This window comes from Mauremys mutica, chromosome 3 (assembly GCF_020497125.1).
Source record: "Mauremys mutica isolate MM-2020 ecotype Southern chromosome 3, ASM2049712v1, whole genome shotgun sequence".
Taxonomy (NCBI): Eukaryota; Metazoa; Chordata; order Testudines; family Geoemydidae; genus Mauremys; species Mauremys mutica.
In genome coordinates this window covers 168,796,853-168,807,256 of record NC_059074.1, presented here as the reverse complement: position 1 = coordinate 168,807,256, position 10,404 = coordinate 168,796,853, and positions in this window count along the sequence as shown.

Below are 10,404 nucleotides of genomic sequence, written 5' to 3'. Positions count from 1 at the left end.
TGTAGATTTTTGGATGAGGCAGATCTTTGTATCCACTGTGGAAAGGTCTTTGCAAATGTTGCTCCAGTGTTTATGTAACTTGTGGTAAGGAAAAATTTGGGGCTTATTTAGCTGATGGCTGGTGGCATGTCGAGCATCTACTATTGTTAGCTTTATTTAGATGCTGTGGGTGAAATTCTGACTCCCTTTGTAGAACTGGGTCCTTATATATTTGTTTGTTTATCAACTTGTTTTTAATATTTGACTTATCAGTGAACTTAGATTTTTGATTGTCTCATATGGAGCTAACTACTGAATTTGATAAATCTGAGTTGTGACAAGTTGTTGCAATATACTTTAGGTTACATTGAATAAAGAATTCTTTCACAAGGGTACAAGTCAGTATTTAACATATTGAAATGACTTCAATGAACCCAACAGAATTGCTAAATCGTTTTTTCTTTTTGTCATAATTTTATTTTTCTTAATTACAATAAAATAAAAATACTTTACAAGACACATAATAGAAGGCATACGATGGGAAGGAGCCATCATTGACAAGGATGAACAACATAGGAGGAAAATAATAAAATGTACAATAGTTCGTTGAACAGGTCTACAAAGTTTAATAGAGGTTTCCAGGTTTGAGTAAAAAGGATTATATGTCTATATTTTTTCTGCTGCTATTTTTTCATACTCTTATATAAAACTGATTTTATTAAATCACTTAGTAGGTGATCATTTTGGTATCTTTCCAATTTGTCATGGCATTACTCTGCCAATGTCTGCTAATTTTTTTATAAAGACATCTGCCAGTCTTTTTATATGTGTGGTTATGCCCATTATCAATAAATTTGACATGCTTAACAAGGAAATATCTTGTGATTGCTGTAAGATGAAAAAACCTCACCAAAAATCTCTTAAAATAAGTTAGTCTGGGTGGAAAAAACAAAATAATTAAAGTATTCAGTGAGTGCCTTATAAAATAAAAGATATTATTGTTTCTGTAGTCAAGCCTGGGACTGTCATAGTTCACTACAGGGGGTGACTTGGTTGGAGACAAAATGGAACAGTACGCTAGTACTTCTAGATGATTTGAAATAACTGGAAATTTAAGACTCAATTTCATTCAAGATGCTAAATCTACATTTAATTTTCCATAGAGGGAACTGCAAACTGATGGAAAAACTAAATTTGTTTTCTGGTTTTCCCTCATCCCCTCAAATACAGAATTCAATCCTCAATATTACACTTAGCTTAAGAGCAGGGATTCTCAAACGGGGGGTCAGGACCCCTCAGAGGGTCACAAGGTTATTACATGGGGGGGGGGGTCACGAGCTGTCAGCCTCCACCCCAAACCTCGCTTTGTATCCAGCATTTATAATGGTGTTAAATATATTTAAAAGTGTTTTTAATTTATAGGGCGGGGGAGTCACACGCAGAGGTTTGCTATGTGAAAGGGGTCATCAGTACAAAAGTTTGAGAACTACTGCCTAAAAGTATATACATCTGAGTAAGTTAAGAGCTTCATTGGTTAAGACTGACTCTAAAAATTATACTAATCTTGAATCATATTACCAATGGGAAAACCTGTATAGGTCATTTTGGTTCATTTCCCCACAACGGCAACAGGTAGACACTGAATAGACAATGTATCGGATTCTGAACAGATATTAATTACATGACATCTTTCTAGAGTAAGAGATATGCCTTGCAAGTGTTGCATATGGGACTAACAACATCTGAAATAAGAGCTGATAAGAATTGCAAAACACTTTTGTTCATATAAGGAGCAATGGACAGATCAGTAACTGTAAATGGAGACTGCAAGATGCAATGAGGAGTTTAATTTTTTTTGGAAATTTAGGGAACAGGCTAAACAGTACTCTTGTTCCTTTCTCCTATTTGAAACTTAAAAAGGGGAATCATGTGATGGCTAACATTTTGCATGGGGTCTATGTTTCATGGAGAAATGTATTTGGTTCCATCCTGCAATCCTTGCTCACACAAACATCTGTCTGCTTTGCAATGCATGGTTTATATTCTTCAGTCACTTCACATCTGGAATGTTTGGAGCAAATTGTAGCTTTAGGATGGACATTTTGAACTAAATTCATTGGTGTTATGTAAGTTACATGTCAGTAAGCAGGAGAGTCCAAGGACGTCTAATGTTCCTAGCACTAGGCAATATTTTGCTCTCCTCCTTTTAGTACAACTGCTACTGTCTGGAATGAAAGTTGTGCTTCAGCAAGGACTGCAGAACTTGGCCCATAGTTGCTGACTGGCTGGCTTGAAAAAAGGGCATTGCTCAGCATAAGCCATGCTCACAGCAGCTATGGGCCAAGTTCTGCAGTTCCTTAAGCTCGTGCTTAACTGGGTGTCAGCTCCCTGACAACACCAGCCTGTTAGTTACCCAAACACTCTCCTCTGGGCTATACCAGCCCTTTATTCTGAGTCCACTTTTTTCAAATATTCCACCATTTTATGCACAAATTCCCCATGACTTAATTTACCAACCTGTTTAAGTTTCCTGAATCTGAGGCGCTAAGTTTCTGGTGTAATTTGAAACTTTTTTAACGGTGATCATTTAAAAATCTCATAATTCATCACTTCACTTGCATCTACAGTATATCATTAAACATCTGCAATGCTTTCCCTCTCAGCTTAGAGAACAGAAATGTCATTTTCTGGCCCTCCAGGATGTTCTGTACCCTACAAATTCTTTCAAAGGTGGTCAAATATTCCTCAGTGCAGTCAGTTTCCTAGTAATGAGGGCACAATTTGTCTCAGCTGTGTGATCTCTGGAAAAGATTGCTTGCTGCTTGAGTTTTGTTTCTGTGCTTCCAGCATCCTGCATTTGTGCTCTCTCTCCTCAGGCTTCCACTCCTCTAGCTCCATAATTCACTGATGGGCAGCTATTTCTGCTGCCTCTTTCTGCTTCTCAGCTTCTAGGACTTTTTGGTATATTGTTTCTCTGCTTCCCGCTTTTGCTTTTCTGCCTCCAGGGCTCTCTGGTCGGCTTCTTGCCCTGCCCATTTCTCATTGGCTGCCCATGTCTGGGATTCTCATTCCTTTTCTGCCTTCATCACCTCCATTCTGGCCAACTCTAACTTCATGGCTGTTTTGCTGAGGGCTGCATCATGGGTAGCTGGTGAACCCCCTGATTCCAGGAAGCTAGCCCCACCCCTTCTGCCTGAGACCCCGCCTGCCGGAGCCCCTAGCCCTCCCTCCCTGGAGCCCCTAGCCCCTCCCAGAGCCCAGAGCCCCTCCCCTTCTGCAGCCGGCGGAGCCCCGGCTGTCCTGCTGCAGCTGCGCCAGTCTGACCCCTATGCCACCAGCAGGCCAGTCTGAGCTGCCCCAAGCCACTGGCCTGACCCCCCGCCCCCTGAGCTCTGCCAGCCCTTACTTTGTCTTGCAGTTTAACAATAGACGTGTACCACATTTCCTGAGACCCTTTGAAACATTCCCATGTAGTGTCTTCCACTTATATCCCCCAAGTTCATTGTCTGTATTCAGAGACAGTATAACCTCCTTATGGTTTGTTTTCCTGTATGCTGCTCTCTGTTGACATTCACATCCCTTCAATAATTTTGTATGCAAAGTGGCATCCACTGTGTTCGCTTACAATGCTTAATTTACATCTGACAGAGAGACAAGTGAATAACCATCTTTCGTCTAACAGGATACCTGTTTCTCCACCTCTGCTGTGATATAGAATCTAAGAACATATTTTCAGTATCCATGCATAACTCGTTACATAGTATCGGTACAGACATTTAACAGTGTGTGACCCTCACATGACATTTTTTGATGAACCAGAATGTACATACCAGAATCAGGATATTCTAGTGACCCCCTTGCCATTTGGCATTGAGGAATTCATGGGTCACACCATGCTATCAGTGCTTCTCTAGTTTTCATAATACATTAAACATAATACATGTTTCTCCACACTAATCACTGATGTGCCTCCATCCTGTTTGAAGGACCACCTCTAGTGACACTGCTTGATACCTTTGCTGAGAATGCCATTAAAGACAAGGATTAAACTTTCAAATAGCAGTAGGGAGGTTGTTTTTTCTATATTCTGTTTTTATACTGCAGATATTAATAAAGAACATTATCCTAAAACCACTTTGAGATATTAATACTTATTCACCAGGCACTGGACTGAATGCACATAGATGAGTACTGAGACCATACCTGTCCATATATGGCCTAACAGACATCAGACAGTAATGACTTTTGGCCTTTACAGTCTTGAAATGAACAGGAACCAGTGACTGAGAGGTGATAGGCTCTGACTCAATCCTTTAATCTTAAATAAGGCTACTTTTACTTTCAGTAGCGAGAGGGAGTAAATTGAGGTTAACCTTCCTACAGTCAGTTAACAATTTCTTCTCTTTGCAGTGAGTAGAAGGCTGGTCTGCTGGCAAACTTTCCACAGGAGGGAAAGATATCAACGGATCACAGGATAATTAGTTACACTTTTACAACCATGTGGTACTAAAAGTAAAAGTAGTTTTGGTTAGGTCTTCACCCCTCATCCTATTGAAGGAAATAGGAATTTTCAGTGTGCATTAAATGCAAGGGCCTTTAGAAGAAAGGAATTGGGTTTCCCTGGTCCATTGTAACCCAATTACAGCACCACTTGGGAGCTATCGTAATTTTTAGCATAAACTTGTGAACTCAACTTGTAATTACTATCTGGGTTCCAGCAGTGAAATGCTGAAGGAGGTAATGTATTTAATATGATTCAGACAGGATCTTGTTTTGGTGTTGCTTTTTGATTTAAGGTGATCTGAACTTCTGTGCAGAGGATTCTCCTTTGTCCCCCCTGCTGCACCCTATCTTCTTTAGTATATGGATTTTCCCATGACATATGTAGCCTTCAGCACAGAAGACTGGAAACCCAGGGCCCAGTCCTGCAAGCCTCTCATCTGAAAAGTCTTTACATGAGAAGCCCTTATGTCAGCAGTGGTCAACTTGCAGTGCTTACATGAGTGTTTGGAGGATTAGGTTTTAGTCAGCTTACTTTGGAGTAGGTTTAGATTATTTCTTCTTTTAGCTCTAAATGAGGATCAGAATTAACACTGTATTAACCTTCAAGGATACCACAGTTCCAGATTGCCTTGGCACTTTTCACATAGGACCAGGGAACCCCCTAGTATTAGTATTTACTAATGAAGGGCCTCCTCCTGTCAGACAGTTTTACTATTGTCTTCAGTGAGAACAGGATCATCCCTTATTTGGATGATGTTTGAGCAGGCCCATTAAAACTGAGGTTCTGCAAGTGTATCCATTACAACCCATTGTTTTCAGAGTTCTTGTCATTCATCTTTTAAAAAAGAAGTTATGACCAAACTGGCATAAAAAGTCTCAGCTTCAGAGCAATTAAAAAAAAATAATTGAAAGAAAATCCTTTTAGGCATTTTAAAATTGTCAGAGTTTAAATTACCCATGGATCCAATCTGGAATGTTTGGATCTGGATCCAAAGCTAGGAACATTCAATTCTGGGCTTTTGGTTCAGATTCATCTCTCATCTTAATAGGTGATTTGGGGACAGAATCTGCTGTGTCAGTGTCTTTGGGTCTTGTACAGTATTTACAATGATATTATTGTATATATTATGTAAAGTGTTGCAGGCAGAGTTCTGATTTGGATATAGGACTGTCAGGTAAAGCTGACAAGTTCTTACCTGAATTAACTGAAAATAAGGGGCCCAGTCTTGAAACCCTTGCTCACACATGTAGTCCTCGCTTGTGCGAGTCATCCACTTAGCTTAATGGGATGACTTGCATGAGTAAGGACTACTTGTTTGAGAAATATCTGCAGTATCGCATTGAAGACGTCTATAATAGAAATGGAAGTACTCTGCTCTTATGGTTCTATAAGTACTTATTGTAAAGTAACTCAGATTCCAGTGTTCTCATCAGCTGTGTCAAATGGCACAAATGAGAAGTTTTATATTGTAATATATGAGGTGAGAGGTGATACTATCCCAAGCTCCATTTGTAACAGCATAAAAATCCCAATACTGGCTGCCGCTCATAGTGCTCAGATCTTTGTAATATAATTGAGCTCTTCTTGCTTGCATGCTTTGATCAGCAGTGAAATAATATGTTGATATTTAGATAGTTAACATTAGGTTTCAGAGTTAACATCCACTGAGCTAAATATTCTTCACATCTTATACAGCTATTGTTTCCTGCTGACTGAACACTCAGGCAGACATCATTGCCCTTGGTTTACATACAGTTCACATTATGAAGGTTTTGTATGCAACTGTATGATCTAGATCAGGGTTTCTCAAACTTCATTGCACCATGACCTCCTTCTGACAACAAAAATTAGTACTAGACCCCAGGAAGGGGGACCAAAGCCTGAGCTCCCTGCGCCCTGGGGAGGAGGGCGGTGCCAAAGCTTAAGGGCTTCAGCTCTTGGTGGTGGGGCTTGGACTTTGGCTTCAGACTCTGGCCCCAGCAAGTTTAATGACAGCCCTGGCAACCCCATTAAAACCCTACTTTGGGGTCCCGACCCACAGTTTGAGAACCACTGAGCTAGATCCTCTTTGTGGCTTTTTTAAATGAAAGTTTCCAGAGAATAAGCTAGAACCTCATGGCTATCCCACATGCTGCTGTGTGCTTGTTCAGTCTGAATTCTGAATGTACATGTGGAGAAAAATTATGCTAATACAATATTATGGTTGAGATTTTACATGTGCAAAGTGCCAATGCAAAGAGCAAGGCAGCAGGCTGTCAGAGTCCCCTTTGCCTGCCCTAATTACATAGATTCTGTACTGTATATACACACCCACACAGCCTGAGTAACTAAAACCATTGTTTTTTTGTGTGTCATTTAGGCTAATGAAAGACTAATAGAAAGTGCAGGAAAATAAATTGTATGTGGAACTCCTATGGAGCCTAGTAAAGAAACTGAAGGACTGGGGACATCTGCTTTATTATTTGTAAGAATGGGTTATGTTGGCACAAATCTGCACTTAAAATGCTGGATGCTGTTGGTTCATACTGATCCTTTCAGCAGTTTAAAATTCAGCATGGTTTTCCAGTGAAGCTGGAAAATATGTAGTCATCAACAATACATTCTGCATTGTGTTATTTATTGCTTCATTTTTTTGGTAATTTGTTCAAACATGAAAAAATAATTTGAGGAAAACTATCCTTACAAGAGTGAGTACATCCTGCATTGCAACAACACACCACACAGCAGCAATAATCCTTAGTTCCATCACCCCAATTCCATCACTTAATGCAGAGAATGCACATTCTCAGAATGTTAATTTTCTTTTTTTTGCAAAATGGTCACGTACCAAACAAATGAATAATTTTCACATAAAAAGTGACACAGTACAATGCTGATTGCATCGGAGTAGAGGTTTCCAGCTCAAGTGGAAAACGTGCTGATTCCCCTCCTTGCTAGCAGTATATGGTGTGGGTACTGGGCAGCTTTGCCAGCACTTACTCCGTATTTGGGAAGTAGCGTGATTGCCACAGGGAGAACAGCTGCTCTTAGAACTATTTTCACATCACTAGGATTATGGTCACTGGTCCTTTGAGAATTTTTTGGTGTTTTGAACTATTTTTTTTCTTTTTGTTGGATTAATTTGACAACAAATGTTACTAGTCCCGTCCTGTTTGTTTGGCAGGGCAACTGTCTCAAGCTGTTACAATTTAAATGAAGGAGATGGTAGGTTGTTTTTAGTAAGATTTTAAAATCTCAGTGAAACAAAGAGCAAAATCCATGAAATGCAGATACTTTAAAAACTGCCTTAAGCTTATCCTAAAATGAGTCTTCTTTCACAAATGAATGAGAGTTTGCTGTTCTGACAGTGGGTGTCAGTAATGAGTGCGGATAAACTGGTGCTGAACATGGTGACAAACTGTGTTCAGCACTAGTGAACAGAGTACTTAGTATGCTGAGTATTCCCATTAAAGTCACTGGGTGAAATCCTGACTTCATCGAAGTCAAAGGCAAACTCTCATTGATTTCACTGGGACCAGGATTTCACCCACTATAACTACTCATGGGAGTTAACACTGTGTTTTGTATGCGTGTGGAGAGATAATGGACTTGCATGTGCTTTTGACTCGCTTGTGATTCTCGAACACATTTAACATGCTCTGATAGAAGTGTGTCATATTTGCTGAGGAACTCAACTATGCCTAGAAAGTTTCCATTTGCACGATCACCAATACATTGACTGGAACCACAAAAAGCCAATCTCCACTCAGAAAGAAAAAGGAGGACATTCAGGATGCATCCAAGTTTTTTCCAGTTATTAGTTTCTGCAGAGCAGTGGTTCTCAAACTAGGGCCGCCACTTGTTCAGGGAAAGCCCCTAGCACGCTGGGCCGGTTTGTTTACCTGTCGCGTCTGCAGGTTCGGCCAATCGCGGCTCCCACTGGCTGCGGTTCACCAGGCCAATGGGAGCTGTAGGAAGCGGCGCAGGCTGAGGGACGTACTGGCCACCCTTCTTGCAGCCCCCATTGGCCTGGAGCAGCGAACCACAGCCAGTGGGAGCCGCGATTGGCTGAACCTGTGGACGCGGCAGGTAAACAGTCTGGCCTGGCCCGCCAGGGGCTTTCCCTGAACAAGCGGTGGCCCTAGTTTGAGAACCACTGCTGTAGAGAGTTCAGTCAAGAGTAAATTCTCAACTAAACTTTCAGATGCTGCTGCCCTACTGGCGGATTTCCATGCAACATAGTTTTCTTTGTGTGATGTTGAACTCTCATGTGATGGTATTCACTCTTTCAACTTCCTCCAACCTCTGTTGATGCTCCATCCTGATTGATCAGAGAGAACTGATGCATTTGCAGCACTTTTGTTCAAAATAAAGTAGGGTGCACAGTACAGAGATTGTTTTTCCACACTCCAGCATAACCAGTCTCTTGTGCAGGTCTCACCATTTGGAAGAGTCTTTGTCAGTAGACGAGTAGGGAAAGCATGATTATCAGCATCTCTTGGAATGTTACTTGGAATTTCAAAACAACTAATTTGAAGAAAAGATTGCATTTGGGCAGCCTTGCTTTTGTCAATAATTCCAATGTCAGTCTCAGTCAAACCTGTAGAACTCATGAATTGTTCGTGCTGCATAAGCTCTACATCATGATCTTCCTGTTGCTGTTGAGTTTCTTGATTGTACACAGGATCTTCTGCTACATCTGTTACTGTTGGCACATCTCCTTCTTACCTATTGTCCTCATGTTCAGGTATTGGCATTGAAATATCACAGACATGGATACAGACAGAGGGATAATGTCCAAAATTTTCAAACGTGTGTTCTCATGAAACTCATTATACAAAATTGTTCTCACAAATTTCCACCTTGAATCTGGACCCATAGATCTGGGGTGGCCAACCTGTGGCTCTGGAGCCACAAGTGGCCGGCACCATATCCCTGCGGCTCCTGGGGGAGGGCGGTGCAGAGGACTCAGTGAGCTGCCCTCACTTGCAGGCACCACCCTCCGCAGCTCCCATTGGCTGGTAATGGGGAACCGTGGCCAATGGGAGCTTAGGGGGAGGTACCCACAGGCGAGGGCACCACAAGGAGCTCTCTGCCCCATCCTCCCCCAGGGGCCTCAGGGACATGGTGCCAGCCGCTTCCAGGAGTGGCATGGGGCCAGGGCAGTCAGGGAGCCTGCCTTAGCCCCACTGCACGCCGCTGCTACCCCCGAGCCACTCAAGGTAAGCATCATCGGGCTGGAGCCTGCTCCCTGAACCCCTCCTGCACCTCAACCCCCTGCCCTGAGCCCCATGCCGCACCCCTCCTGCACCCCAACCCCCTGTCCTGAGCCCCCGCCACACCCCGCACTGCTCCTGCACACCAACCATCTATCCTGAGCCCCCAAACCCCTGCCCATAGCCCCCTGCCACACCCCACTCCCCTCCTGCACCCCAACTCCTTATCCTGAGCCCCTTCCTGCACACCACACCCCGTCCCACACCCTGCACTCCCTTCCGCACTCCAACCCCCTGCCCCAGCCCTACATTCATGGTCCTGCATACAATTTCCCCACCCAGATGTGTCCCTCAGGCCAAAAAGTTTGCCCACCCCTGAGCTAGGGTAACAGTCACAGATGGGAGAAGTGACTTGTCCAAAGTCAGATATCAAGAACTGAACCTGGCTCTTGAGGCTGCCTGCAATGAGCTCCTGCTGGGCATTTATACTGAAGTCAATAAGGCTCTGAGCAGATTCAGGGGTCTGCCTGTGCAGAACTCATTGCATGATCAAAGCTTCAGTCTGATGCACAATAAATGAAATAAATGTACAGGCATACAACAACTTATTTACAGAGCTGAATCCAGACTGGACTGGGAGGAAGACACAGGGGCGGCTCTAGGGATTTTGCCACCCCAAGCATGGCAGGCAGGCTGCCTCCGGCGGTTTGCCTGCAAGGGTCCGCT